Here is a 15,542-nt window from a genome sequence, read left to right as displayed (position 1 = left end):
AGTACATTCCATATTAAAGTTGTTGCAAGTGCATTTTTTGTGTAAAAGACAGACACACACACACACACACACACACACACACACACACACACACACAGTAAGGTCTGAAGTGCAAAATTTGAATTACATTCCTTTGTATCTCTCCCTCTCTCTCTCTCTCTCTCTCTGTCAACACACACACACACACACACACACACACACACACACACACACACACACACACAGTAAGGTCTGAAGTGCAAAATTTGAATTACATTCCTTTGTATCTCTCCCTCTCTCTCTCTCTCTCTCTCTCTCTCTCTCTGTCAACACACACACACACACACACACACACACACACACACACACACACACAGTAAGGTCTGAAGTGCAAAATTTGAATTACATTCCTTTGTATCTCTCCCTCTCTCTCTCTCTCTCTCTCTCTCTCTCTCTCTGTCAACACACACACACACACACACACACTCACACACACCAAAGCACACAGACAGAAGCTGGTCACAACTGCTGTGCAACTGGGATTGAACCAGGGGGGCTCCCTCTGCTGGCTCAATGCGGTACAAAGTGTCAGAAGCTGTTAGATATCTGCTTTTGACAATCAATTGCACCTGTCATCCACAGGAGGGCGCCTAGCTGGGAAGTCCAGTACATTCCATATTAAAGTTGTTGCAAGTGCATTTTTTGTGTAAAAGACAGACACACACACACACACACACACACACACACACACACACACACACACACACACTGTAAGGTCTGAAGTGCAAAATTTGAATTACATTCCTTTGTATCTCTCCCTCTCTCTCTCTCTCTCTGTCTCTCTCTCTCTCTCTCTGTCAACACACACACACACACACACACGCACACACACACGCTCAATGGAGTATAAAATAAAGACCGGGGCAGTTCTCTCACTGGAGTCTCTTAGAGTGGAGGCTGCCCTTGCTAGCAAGAAGTTCTGTGTGTTTCTCTTCTCTGAGTCTTTACTGAAGAAGTGTTTTATAACATTTTCCTTAACAACTGACATGTGTTTTTTGTGTAAAAGAGAGAGAGACACACACACACACACACACACACACACACACACACTCACACTCAGCGGCTCAGAGATGAGGGAAAAACAACAGAAATCAGGATAGATTTTAATGTCAGGAGATGCCCTGTGATGCTGGGGCCATTGTGTAAGATTGGAATGTGTACCAGTGGCTGGTGGGTGGTCCTTGAAGGTCCCGGGAGGAGGCGGCGAGGAGGCAGCGGGTGGCTGGGCTTCGGCCTTGGCCCAGGAACGTCATTTATTCTGCGTGGTGCCGCGTGTGCCCTGTGCAGCTTCGATGTGTGCGGCTGACGCTCTGTGGTTCCTGTTCCTGTCATAAAAGGCCCTGTACAAGGGGATAAGAAATGCATCATTGGTTACCAAAATAAAACAGTGTCTTTCTGCCTGTGTCATTCTGTTTGGTTTCTTTGAGCGTTTGTTTCTTAAATACACAGCAAGTGTCACTCTCTCTCTCTCTCTCTCTGTCACACACACACACACACACACACACCAAAGCACACACACCAAAGCGCGCACACACACACACACACACACACACACACCAAAGCGCGCACACACACACACACACACACACACACACACACACACAGACACAGACACTGTGAGGTTTGCAGTGCAAAATTTGAATTTTAGTGCATGGTGATTTGTCTCCCTCCAGTGGCCCACGGCAGGTATGATGAGGCTTAAATGATAGGTTATGGGGAAAAAGCCAGGAGAGGATGGGACAAAAGTGGAATAACTGAAAAAGTAAGAGGTGTAGAGGGCTGATGTTGGTGTCTAGGTGGGGGTTTTGGTGGGTGCCGGACGCTGTGGCGAAGAGGCCACGCCGATGGCTTCTTCGGTTCTGGAGATATGGCGAATCGGACCAAAAAGGATGGGACAAAACGGTCCCAGTCGGAGAAAGGAAGGTGCAGAGGGCCTGGGTCCACCACCACTGTACTCAGCAGGCCCTGCCGGGTCGTTCGACACGCAGCATGGCAGGGATCGGTGACATAACATGTAGCAGTTTCCCTTCACAGAAGCGTCTGCAGCAGGTGGGTGGAGGAGGAGGCAGCAGAACCAGGCCTTTGGAGCACTGTGTCATCTCCTGGTCCTGATGCTTTGAATCTCCCTCTCTGTCTGTCTGTCTGTCTGTCTGTCACACACACACACACACACACACACACACAGAAGCTGGTCAAGTGCTGTGCAACTGGGATTGCACCTGTCGTCCACAGGAGGGCGCCTAGCTGGGAAGTCCAGTACATTCCATATTAAAGTTGTTGCAAGTGCATTTTTTGTGTAAAAGACAGACACACACACACACACACACACACACACACACACACACACAGAGTAAGGTCTGAAGTGCAAAATTTGAATTACATTCCTTTGTATCTCTCCCTCTCTCTCTCTCTCTCTCTCTCTCTCTCTCTGTCTCTCTCTCTCTCTCTCTGTCAACACACACACACACTCACACACACCAAAGCACACAGACAGAAGCTGGTCACAACTGCTGTGCAACTGGGATTGAACCAGGGGGGCTCCCTCTGCTGGCTCAATGCGGTACAAAGTGTCAGAAGCTGTTAGATATCTGCTTTTGACAATCAATTGCACCTGTCATCCACAGGAGGGCGCCTAGCTGGGAAGTCCAGTACATTCCATATTAAAGTTGTTGCAAGTGCATTTTTTGTGTAAAAGACAGACACACACACACACACACACACACACACACACACACACACACACACACACACTGTAAGGTCTGAAGTGCAAAATTTGAATTACATTCCTTTGTATCTCTCCCTCTCTCTCTCTCTCTCTGTCTCTCTCTCTCTCTCTCTGTCAACACACACACACACACACACACGCACACACACACGCTCAATGGAGTATAAAATAAAGACCGGGGCAGTTCTCTCACTGGAGTCTCTTAGAGTGGAGGCTGCCCTTGCTAGCAAGAAGTTCTGTGTGTTTCTCTTCTCTGAGTCTTTACTGAAGAAGTGTTTTATAACATTTTCCTTAACAACTGACATGTGTTTTTTGTGTAAAAGAGAGAGACACACACACACACACACACACACACACACACACACTCACACTCAGCGGCTCAGAGATGAGGGAAAAACAACAGAAATCAGGATAGATTTTAATGTCAGGAGATGCCCTGTGATGCTGGGGCCATTGTGTAAGATTGGAATGTGTACCAGTGGCTGGTGGGTGGTCCTTGAAGGTCCCGGGAGGAGGCGGCGAGGAGGCAGCGGGTGGCTGGGCTTCGGCCTTGGCCCAGGAACGTCATTTATTCTGCGTGGTGCCGCGTGTGCCCTGTGCAGCTTCGATGTGTGCGGCTGACGCTCTGTGGTTCCTGTTCCTGTCATAAAAGGCCCTGTACAAGGGGATAAGAAATGCATCATTGGTTACCAAAATAAAACAGTGTCTTTCTGCCTGTGTCATTCTGTTTGGTTTCTTTGAGCGTTTGTTTCTTAAATACACAGCAAGTGTCACTCTCTCTCTCTCTCTCTCTGTCACACACACACACACACACACACACCAAAGCACACACACCAAAGCGCGCACACACACACACACACACACACACACACCAAAGCGCGCACACACACACACACACACACACACACACACACACACAGACACAGACACTGTGAGGTTTGCAGTGCAAAATTTGAATTTTAGTGCATGGTGATTTGTCTCCCTCCAGTGGCCCACGGCAGGTATGATGAGGCTTAAATGATAGGTTATGGGGAAAAAGCCAGGAGAGGATGGGACAAAAGTGGAATAACTGAAAAAGTAAGAGGTGTAGAGGGCTGATGTTGGTGTCTAGGTGGGGGTTTTGGTGGGTGCCGGACGCTGTGGCGAAGAGGCCACGCCGATGGCTTCTTCGGTTCTGGAGATATGGCGAATCGGACCAAAAAGGATGGGACAAAACGGTCCCAGTCGGAGAAAGGAAGGTGCAGAGGGCCTGGGTCCACCACCACTGTACTCAGCAGGCCCTGCCGGGTCGTTCGACACGCAGCATGGCAGGGATCGGTGACATAACATGTAGCAGTTTCCCTTCACAGAAGCGTCTGCAGCAGGTGGGTGGAGGAGGAGGCAGCAGAACCAGGCCTTTGGAGCACTGTGTCATCTCCTGGTCCTGATGCTTTGAATCTCCCTCTCTGTCTGTCTGTCTGTCTGTCTGTCACACACACACACACACACACACACACACAGAAGCTGGTCAAGTGCTGTGCAACTGGGATTGCACCTGTCGTCCACAGGAGGGCGCCTAGCTGGGAAGTCCAGTACATTCCATATTAAAGTTGTTGCAAGTGCATTTTTTGTGTAAAAGACAGACACACACACACACACACACACACACACACACACACACACACAGAGTAAGGTCTGAAGTGCAAAATTTGAATTACATTCCTTTGTATCTCTCTCTCTCTCTCTCTCTCTCTCTCTCTCTCTCTCTCTCTCTCTCTCTGTCAACACACACACACACTCACACACACCAAAGCACACAGACAGAAGCTGGTCACAACTGCTGTGCAACTGGGATTGAACCAGGGGGGCTCCCTCTGCTGGCTCAATGCGGTACAAAGTGTCAGAAGCTGTTAGATATCTGCTTTTGACAATCAATTGCACCTGTCATCCACAGGAGGGCGCCTAGCTGGGAAGTCCAGTACATTCCATATTAAAGTTGTTGCAAGTGCATTTTTTGTGTAAAAGACAGACACACACACACACACACACACTGTAAGGTCTGAAGTGCAAAATTTGAATTACATTCCTTTGTATCTCTCCCTCTCTCTCTCTCTCTCTGTCTCTCTCTCTCTCTCTCTCTCTCTGTCAACACACACACACACACACACACACACACACACACACACACACACACTGTAAGGTCTGAAGTGCAAAATTTGAATTACATTCCTTTGTATCTCTCCCTCTCTCTCTCTCTCTCTGTCTCTCTCTCTCTCTCTCTGTCAACACACACACACACACACACACGCACACACACACGCTCAATGGAGTATAAAATAAAGACCGGGGCAGTTCTCTCACTGGAGTCTCTTAGAGTGGAGGCTGCCCTTGCTAGCAAGAAGTTCTGTGTGTTTCTCTTCTCTGAGTCTTTACTGAAGAAGTGTTTTATAACATTTTCCTTAACAACTGACATGTGTTTTTTGTGTAAAAGAGAGAGAGACACACACACACACACACACACACACACACACACACTCACACTCAGCGGCTCAGAGATGAGGGAAAAACAACAGAAATCAGGATAGATTTTAATGTCAGGAGATGCCCTGTGATGCTGGGGCCATTGTGTAAGATTGGAATGTGTACCAGTGGCTGGTGGGTGGTCCTTGAAGGTCCCAGGAGGAGGCGGCGAGGAGGCAGCGGGTGGCTGGGCTTGAGCTGTGGATCAGGGACGTCATTAATTCTGCCTGGTGCTGCGTGTGCCCTGTGCAGCTTGGATGTCTGCCGCTGACGCTCTGTGGTTCCTGTTCTGCTGATCTCCTGGTCCACACACGGCTTCAGGGTGCACTGTACAAGGGAAGAAGAAATGCATCATTGGTTACCAAAATAAAACAGTGTCTTTCTGCCTGTGTCATTCTGTTTGGTTTCTTTGAGCGTTTGTTTCTTAAATACACAGCAAGTGTCACTCTCTCTCTCTCTCTCTCTCTGTCACACACACACACACACACACACACACACACACCAAAGCACACACACCAAAGCACACACACCAAAGCACACACACACACACACACACACACACACACAGACACTGTGAGGTCTGCAGTTCAAAATTTGAATCTCAGAGCTTGGTGTTTTTGTCTCCCTCCAGTGGACAAATGCAGGTATGATTAGGGTTGGTTAGGTTAAGGGGATTTAGCCAGAGCTTGACGGAATAAAATGGAATAACTGGGAAAGTAAGTGTCGTAGAGGGATGAAAGTGGTGTCTACGTGGGGTGTTTCTGCCGCTCCGCACGCGCTGGTGAAGACCCCATGTCGATAGCACCAACGGTTCTGGACTTGGTGTAAATGGGTCCAAATTTGACGGAATAAAAAGGTCAAAGTGGCAGATAGGAGTGTCCGATCGGGCCGATTCCACCACCACTGTACTCAGCAGGCCCTGCCGGGTCGTTCGACACGCAGCATGGCAGGGATCGGTGACATAACATGTAGCAGTTTCCCTTCACAGAAGCGTCTGCAGCAGGTGGGTGGAGGAGGAGGCAGCAGAACCAGGCCTTTGGAGCACTGTGTCATCTCCTGGTCCTGATGCTTTGAATCTCCCTCTCTGTCTGTCTGTCTGTCTGTCTGTCACACACACACACACACACACACACACACACACACACACACACACAGAAGCTGGTCAAGTGCTGTGCAACTGGGATTGCACCTGTCGTCCACAGGAGGGCGCCTAGCTGGGAAGTCCAGTACATTCCATATTAAAGTTGTTGCAAGTGCATTTTTTGTGTAAAAGACAGACACACACACACACACACACACACACACACACACAGTAAGGTCTGAAGTGCAAAATTTGAATTACATTCCTTTGTATCTCTCCCTCTCTCTCTCTCTCTCTCTCTCTCTCTCTCTCTGTCTCTCTCTCTCTCTGTCAACACACACACACACACACTCACACACACCAAAGCACACAGACAGAAGCTGGTCACAACTGCTGTGCAACTGGGATTGAACCAGGGGGGCTCCCTCTGCTGGCTCAATGCGGTACAAAGTGTCAGAAGCTGTTAGATATCTGCTTTTGACAATCAATTGCACCTGTCATCCACAGGAGGGCGCCTAGCTGGGAAGTCCAGTACATTCCATATTAAAGTTGTTGCAAGTGCATTTTTTGTGTAAAAGACAGACACACACACACACACACACACACACACACACACACACACACTGTAAGGTCTGAAGTGCAAAATTTGAATTACATTCCTTTGTATCTCTCCCTCTCTCTCTCTCTCTCTCTCTCTCTGTCAACACACACACACACACACACACACACACACACACACACACACACACACACACTGTAAGGTCTGAAGTGCAAAATTTGAATTACATTCCTTTGTATCTCTCCCTCTCTCTCTCTCTCTCTCTCTGTCTCTCTCTCTCTCTCTCTCTGTCAACACACACACACACACACACACACACACACACGCACACACACACGCTCAATGGAGTATAAAATAAAGACCGGGGCAGTTCTCTCACTGGAGTCTCTTAGAGTGGAGGCTGCCCTTGCTAGCAAGAAGTTCTGTGTGTTTCTCTTCTCTGAGTCTTTACTGAAGAAGTGTTTTATAACATTTTCCTTAACAACTGACATGTGTTTTTTGTGTAAAAGAGAGAGAGACACACACACACACACACACACACACACACACACACACACTCACACTCAGCGGCTCAGAGATGAGGGAAAAACAACAGAAATCAGGATAGATTTTAATGTCAGGAGATGCCCTGTGATGCTGGGGCCATTGTGTAAGATTGGAATGTGTACCAGTGGCTGGTGGGTGGTCCTTGAAGGTCCCGGGAGGAGGCGGCGAGGAGGCAGCGGGTGGCTGGGCTTCGGCCTTGGCCCAGGAACGTCATTTATTCTGCGTGGTGCCGCGTGTGCCCTGTGCAGCTTCGATGTGTGCGGCTGACGCTCTGTGGTTCCTGTTCCTGTCATAAAAGGCCCTGTACAAGGGGATAAGAAATGCATCATTGGTTACCAAAATAAAACAGTGTCTTTCTGCCTGTGTCATTCTGTTTGGTTTCTTTGAGCGTTTGTTTCTTAAATACACAGCAAGTGTCACTCTCTCTCTCTCTCTCTCTGTCACACACACACACACACACACACACCAAAGCACACACACCAAAGCGCGCACACACACACACACACACACACACACACCAAAGCGCGCACACACACACACACACACACACACACACACACACACACAGACACAGACACTGTGAGGTTTGCAGTGCAAAATTTGAATTTTAGTGCATGGTGATTTGTCTCCCTCCAGTGGCCCACGGCAGGTATGATGAGGCTTAAATGATAGGTTATGGGGAAAAAGCCAGGAGAGGATGGGACAAAAGTGGAATAACTGAAAAAGTAAGAGGTGTAGAGGGCTGATGTTGGTGTCTAGGTGGGGGTTTTGGTGGGTGCCGGACGCTGTGGCGAAGAGGCCACGCCGATGGCTTCTTCGGTTCTGGAGATATGGCGAATCGGACCAAAAAGGATGGGACAAAACGGTCCCAGTCGGAGAAAGGAAGGTGCAGAGGGCCTGGGTCCACCACCACTGTACTCAGCAGGCCCTGCCGGGTCGTTCGACACGCAGCATGGCAGGGATCGGTGACATAACATGTAGCAGTTTCCCTTCACAGAAGCGTCTGCAGCAGGTGGGTGGAGGAGGAGGCAGCAGAACCAGGCCTTTGGAGCACTGTGTCATCTCCTGGTCCTGATGCTTTGAATCTCCCTCTCTGTCTGTCTGTCTGTCTGTCTGTCACACACACACACACACACACACACACACAGAAGCTGGTCAAGTGCTGTGCAACTGGGATTGCACCTGTCGTCCACAGGAGGGCGCCTAGCTGGGAAGTCCAGTACATTCCATATTAAAGTTGTTGCAAGTGCATTTTTTGTGTAAAAGACAGACACACACACACACACACACACACACACACACACACACACACACACACACAGAGTAAGGTCTGAAGTGCAAAATTTGAATTACATTCCTTTGTATCTCTCCCTCTCTCTCTCTCTCTCTCTCTCTCTCTCTCTGTCTCTCTCTCTCTCTCTCTGTCAACACACACACACACTCACACACACCAAAGCACACAGACAGAAGCTGGTCACAACTGCTGTGCAACTGGGATTGAACCAGGGGGGCTCCCTCTGCTGGCTCAATGCGGTACAAAGTGTCAGAAGCTGTTAGATATCTGCTTTTGACAATCAATTGCACCTGTCATCCACAGGAGGGCGCCTAGCTGGGAAGTCCAGTACATTCCATATTAAAGTTGTTGCAAGTGCATTTTTTGTGTAAAAGACAGACACACACACACACACACACACACACACACACACACACACACTGTAAGGTCTGAAGTGCAAAATTTGAATTACATTCCTTTGTATCTCTCCCTCTCTCTCTCTCTCTCTCTCTCTCTGTCAACACACACACACACACACACACACACACACACACACACACACACACACACACTGTAAGGTCTGAAGTGCAAAATTTGAATTACATTCCTTTGTATCTCTCCCTCTCTCTCTCTCTCTCTCTCTGTCTCTCTCTCTCTCTCTCTCTGTCAACACACACACACACACACACACACACACACACGCACACACACACGCTCAATGGAGTATAAAATAAAGACCGGGGCAGTTCTCTCACTGGAGTCTCTTAGAGTGGAGGCTGCCCTTGCTAGCAAGAAGTTCTGTGTGTTTCTCTTCTCTGAGTCTTTACTGAAGAAGTGTTTTATAACATTTTCCTTAACAACTGACATGTGTTTTTTGTGTAAAAGAGAGAGAGACACACACACACACACACACACACACACACACACACACACTCACACTCAGCGGCTCAGAGATGAGGGAAAAACAACAGAAATCAGGATAGATTTTAATGTCAGGAGATGCCCTGTGATGCTGGGGCCATTGTGTAAGATTGGAATGTGTACCAGTGGCTGGTGGGTGGTCCTTGAAGGTCCCGGGAGGAGGCGGCGAGGAGGCAGCGGGTGGCTGGGCTTCGGCCTTGGCCCAGGAACGTCATTTATTCTGCGTGGTGCCGCGTGTGCCCTGTGCAGCTTCGATGTGTGCGGCTGACGCTCTGTGGTTCCTGTTCCTGTCATAAAAGGCCCTGTACAAGGGGATAAGAAATGCATCATTGGTTACCAAAATAAAACAGTGTCTTTCTGCCTGTGTCATTCTGTTTGGTTTCTTTGAGCGTTTGTTTCTTAAATACACAGCAAGTGTCACTCTCTCTCTCTCTCTCTCTGTCACACACACACACACACACACACACCAAAGCACACACACCAAAGCGCGCACACACACACACACACACACACACACACCAAAGCGCGCACACACACACACACACACACACACACACACACACACACAGACACAGACACTGTGAGGTTTGCAGTGCAAAATTTGAATTTTAGTGCATGGTGATTTGTCTCCCTCCAGTGGCCCACGGCAGGTATGATGAGGCTTAAATGATAGGTTATGGGGAAAAAGCCAGGAGAGGATGGGACAAAAGTGGAATAACTGAAAAAGTAAGAGGTGTAGAGGGCTGATGTTGGTGTCTAGGTGGGGGTTTTGGTGGGTGCCGGACGCTGTGGCGAAGAGGCCACGCCGATGGCTTCTTCGGTTCTGGAGATATGGCGAATCGGACCAAAAAGGATGGGACAAAACGGTCCCAGTCGGAGAAAGGAAGGTGCAGAGGGCCTGGGTCCACCACCACTGTACTCAGCAGGCCCTGCCGGGTCGTTCGACACGCAGCATGGCAGGGATCGGTGACATAACATGTAGCAGTTTCCCTTCACAGAAGCGTCTGCAGCAGGTGGGTGGAGGAGGAGGCAGCAGAACCAGGCCTTTGGAGCACTGTGTCATCTCCTGGTCCTGATGCTTTGAATCTCCCTCTCTGTCTGTCTGTCTGTCTGTCTGTCACACACACACACACACACACACACACACAGAAGCTGGTCAAGTGCTGTGCAACTGGGATTGCACCTGTCGTCCACAGGAGGGCGCCTAGCTGGGAAGTCCAGTACATTCCATATTAAAGTTGTTGCAAGTGCATTTTTTGTGTAAAAGACAGACACACACACACACACACACACACACACACACACACACACACACACACACAGAGTAAGGTCTGAAGTGCAAAATTTGAATTACATTCCTTTGTATCTCTCCCTCTCTCTCTCTCTCTCTCTCTCTCTCTCTCTGTCTCTCTCTCTCTCTCTCTGTCAACACACACACACACTCACACACACCAAAGCACACAGACAGAAGCTGGTCACAACTGCTGTGCAACTGGGATTGAACCAGGGGGGCTCCCTCTGCTGGCTCAATGCGGTACAAAGTGTCAGAAGCTGTTAGATATCTGCTTTTGACAATCAATTGCACCTGTCATCCACAGGAGGGCGCCTAGCTGGGAAGTCCAGTACATTCCATATTAAAGTTGTTGCAAGTGCATTTTTTGTGTAAAAGACAGACACACACACACACACACACACACACACACACACACACACTGTAAGGTCTGAAGTGCAAAATTTGAATTACATTCCTTTGTATCTCTCCCTCTCTCTCTCTCTCTCTCTCTCTCTCTGTCTCTCTCTCTCTCTCTCTCTCTCTGTCAACACACACACACACACACACACACACACACACACACACACACACTGTAAGGTCTGAAGTGCAAAATTTGAATTACATTCCTTTGTATCTCTCCCTCTCTCTCTCTCTCTCTGTCTCTCTCTCTCTCTCTCTGTCAACACACACACACACACACACACGCACACACACACGCTCAATGGAGTATAAAATAAAGACCGGGGCAGTTCTCTCACTGGAGTCTCTTAGAGTGGAGGCTGCCCTTGCTAGCAAGAAGTTCTGTGTGTTTCTCTTCTCTGAGTCTTTACTGAAGAAGTGTTTTATAACATTTTCCTTAACAACTGACATGTGTTTTTTGTGTAAAAGAGAGAGAGACACACACACACACACACACACACACACACACACTCACACTCAGCGGCTCAGAGATGAGGGAAAAACAACAGAAATCAGGATAGATTTTAATGTCAGGAGATGCCCTGTGATGCTGGGGCCATTGTGTAAGATTGGAATGTGTACCAGTGGCTGGTGGGTGGTCCTTGAAGGTCCCAGGAGGAGGCGGCGAGGAGGCAGCGGGTGGCTGGGCTTGAGCTGTGGATCAGGGACGTCATTAATTCTGCCTGGTGCTGCGTGTGCCCTGTGCAGCTTGGATGTCTGCCGCTGACGCTCTGTGGTTCCTGTTCTGCTGATCTCCTGGTCCACACACGGCTTCAGGGTGCACTGTACAAGGGAAGAAGAAATGCATCATTGGTTACCAAAATAAAACAGTGTCTTTCTGCCTGTGTCATTCTGTTTGGTTTCTTTGAGCGTTTGTTTCTTAAATACACAGCAAGTGTCACTCTCTCTCTCTCTCTCTCTCTGTCACACACACACACACACACACACACACACACACCAAAGCACACACACCAAAGCACACACACCAAAGCACACACACACACACACACACACACACACACAGACACTGTGAGGTCTGCAGTTCAAAATTTGAATCTCAGAGCTTGGTGTTTTTGTCTCCCTCCAGTGGACAAATGCAGGTATGATTAGGGTTGGTTAGGTTAAGGGGATTTAGCCAGAGCTTGACGGAATAAAATGGAATAACTGGGAAAGTAAGTGTCGTAGAGGGATGAAAGTGGTGTCTACGTGGGGTGTTTCTGCCGCTCCGCACGCGCTGGTGAAGACCCCATGTCGATAGCACCAACGGTTCTGGACTTGGTGTAAATGGGTCCAAATTTGACGGAATAAAAAGGTCAAAGTGGCAGATAGGAGTGTCCGATCGGGCCGATTCCACCACCACTGTACTCAGCAGGCCCTGCCGGGTCGTTCGACACGCAGCATGGCAGGGATCGGTGACATAACATGTAGCAGTTTCCCTTCACAGAAGCGTCTGCAGCAGGTGGGTGGAGGAGGAGGCAGCAGAACCAGGCCTTTGGAGCACTGTGTCATCTCCTGGTCCTGATGCTTTGAATCTCCCTCTCTGTCTGTCTGTCTGTCTGTCTGTCACACACACACACACACACACACACACACACACACACACACACACAGAAGCTGGTCAAGTGCTGTGCAACTGGGATTGCACCTGTCGTCCACAGGAGGGCGCCTAGCTGGGAAGTCCAGTACATTCCATATTAAAGTTGTTGCAAGTGCATTTTTTGTGTAAAAGACAGACACACACACACACACACACACACACAGTAAGGTCTGAAGTGCAAAATTTGAATTACATTCCTTTGTATCTCTCCCTCTCTCTCTCTCTCTCTCTCTCTCTCTCTCTCTCTGTCTCTCTCTCTCTCTGTCAACACACACACACACACACTCACACACACCAAAGCACACAGACAGAAGCTGGTCACAACTGCTGTGCAACTGGGATTGAACCAGGGGGGCTCCCTCTGCTGGCTCAATGCGGTACAAAGTGTCAGAAGCTGTTAGATATCTGCTTTTGACAATCAATTGCACCTGTCATCCACAGGAGGGCGCCTAGCTGGGAAGTCCAGTACATTCCATATTAAAGTTGTTGCAAGTGCATTTTTTGTGTAAAAGACAGACAGACACACACACACACACACACACACACACACACACACACTGTAAGGTCTGAAGTGCAAAATTTGAATTACATTCCTTTGTATCTCTCCCTCTCTCTCTCTCTCTCTCTCTCTCTGTCAACACACACACACACACACACACACACACACACACACACACACACACACACTGTAAGGTCTGAAGTGCAAAATTTGAATTACATTCCTTTGTATCTCTCCCTCTCTCTCTCTCTCTCTCTCTGTCTCTCTCTCTCTCTCTCTCTGTCAACACACACACACACACACACACACACACACACGCACACACACACGCTCAATGGAGTATAAAATAAAGACCGGGGCAGTTCTCTCACTGGAGTCTCTTAGAGTGGAGGCTGCCCTTGCTAGCAAGAAGTTCTGTGTGTTTCTCTTCTCTGAGTCTTTACTGAAGAAGTGTTTTATAACATTTTCCTTAACAACTGACATGTGTTTTTTGTGTAAAAGAGAGAGAGACACACACACACACACACACACACACACACACACACACACACACACACTCACACTCAGCGGCTCAGAGATGAGGGAAAAACAACAGAAATCAGGATAGATTTTAATGTCAGGAGATGCCCTGTGATGCTGGGGCCATTGTGTAAGATTGGAATGTGTACCAGTGGCTGGTGGGTGGTCCTTGAAGGTCCCGGGAGGAGGCGGCGAGGAGGCAGCGGGTGGCTGGGCTTCGGCCTTGGCCCAGGAACGTCATTTATTCTGCGTGGTGCCGCGTGTGCCCTGTGCAGCTTCGATGTGTGCGGCTGACGCTCTGTGGTTCCTGTTCCTGTCATAAAAGGCCCTGTACAAGGGGATAAGAAATGCATCATTGGTTACCAAAATAAAACAGTGTCTTTCTGCCTGTGTCATTCTGTTTGGTTTCTTTGAGCGTTTGTTTCTTAAATACACAGCAAGTGTCACTCTCTCTCTCTCTCTCTCTGTCACACACACACACACACACACACACCAAAGCACACACACCAAAGCGCGCACACACACACACACACACACACACACACCAAAGCGCGCACACACACACACACACACACACACACACACACACACACAGACACAGACACTGTGAGGTTTGCAGTGCAAAATTTGAATTTTAGTGCATGGTGATTTGTCTCCCTCCAGTGGCCCACGGCAGGTATGATGAGGCTTAAATGATAGGTTATGGGGAAAAAGCCAGGAGAGGATGGGACAAAAGTGGAATAACTGAAAAAGTAAGAGGTGTAGAGGGCTGATGTTGGTGTCTAGGTGGGGGTTTTGGTGGGTGCCGGACGCTGTGGCGAAGAGGCCACGCCGATGGCTTCTTCGGTTCTGGAGATATGGCGAATCGGACCAAAAAGGATGGGACAAAACGGTCCCAGTCGGAGAAAGGAAGGTGCAGAGGGCCTGGGTCCACCACCACTGTACTCAGCAGGCCCTGCCGGGTCGTTCGACACGCAGCATGGCAGGGATCGGTGACATAACATGTAGCAGTTTCCCTTCACAGAAGCGTCTGCAGCAGGTGGGTGGAGGAGGAGGCAGCAGAACCAGGCCTTTGGAGCACTGTGTCATCTCCTGGTCCTGATGCTTTGAATCTCCCTCTCTGTCTGTCTGTCTGTCTGTCTGTCACACACACACACACACACACACACACACACACACACACAGAAGCTGGTCAAGTGCTGTGCAACTGGGATTGCACCTGTCGTCCACAGGAGGGCGCCTAGCTGGGAAGTCCAGTACATTCCATATTAAAGTTGTTGCAAGTGCATTTTTTGTGTAAAAGACAGACACACACACACACACACACACACACACACACACACACACACACACACACACACACAGTAAGGTCTGAAGTGCAAAATTTGAATTACATTCCTTTGTATCTCTCCCTCTCTCTCTCTCTCTCTCTCTCTGTCTCTCTCTCTCTCTCTCTGTCAACACACACACACACACACTCACACACACCAAAGCACACAGACAGAAGCTGGTCACAACTGCTGTGCAACTGGGATTGAACCAGGGGGGCTCC

General features: G+C 48.9%; 1 long non-coding RNA gene across 1 annotated transcript; it reads right to left on the bottom strand.

Moving 5' to 3' along the window:
- Window positions 1–8,328: 8,328 nt before the first annotated feature.
- Window positions 8,329–14,440, bottom strand: LOC147303080 (uncharacterized). The gene is made up of 4 exons (XR_015127016.1): window positions 14,140–14,440; window positions 11,958–12,158; window positions 9,767–9,945; window positions 8,329–8,558 (listed from the first exon to the last, which is right to left on the bottom strand). It is a non-coding gene; the product is annotated as an uncharacterized LOC147303080 (long non-coding RNA).
- Window positions 14,441–15,542: the final 1,102 nt, after the last annotated feature.

Source organism: Aulonocara sp. 'chitande type north' Nkhata Bay, linkage group LG22 (assembly GCF_057382095.1).
Source record: "Aulonocara sp. 'chitande type north' Nkhata Bay isolate Kocher_YH1m ecotype deep benthic linkage group LG22, A_spYH_male_GT1.1, whole genome shotgun sequence".
In the NCBI taxonomy this organism is placed as follows: Eukaryota; Metazoa; Chordata; class Actinopteri; order Cichliformes; family Cichlidae; genus Aulonocara; species Aulonocara sp. 'chitande type north' Nkhata Bay.
Note: the sequence above shows the minus strand (reverse complement) of the source record. Positions and strands in the feature narration are given on the sequence as shown.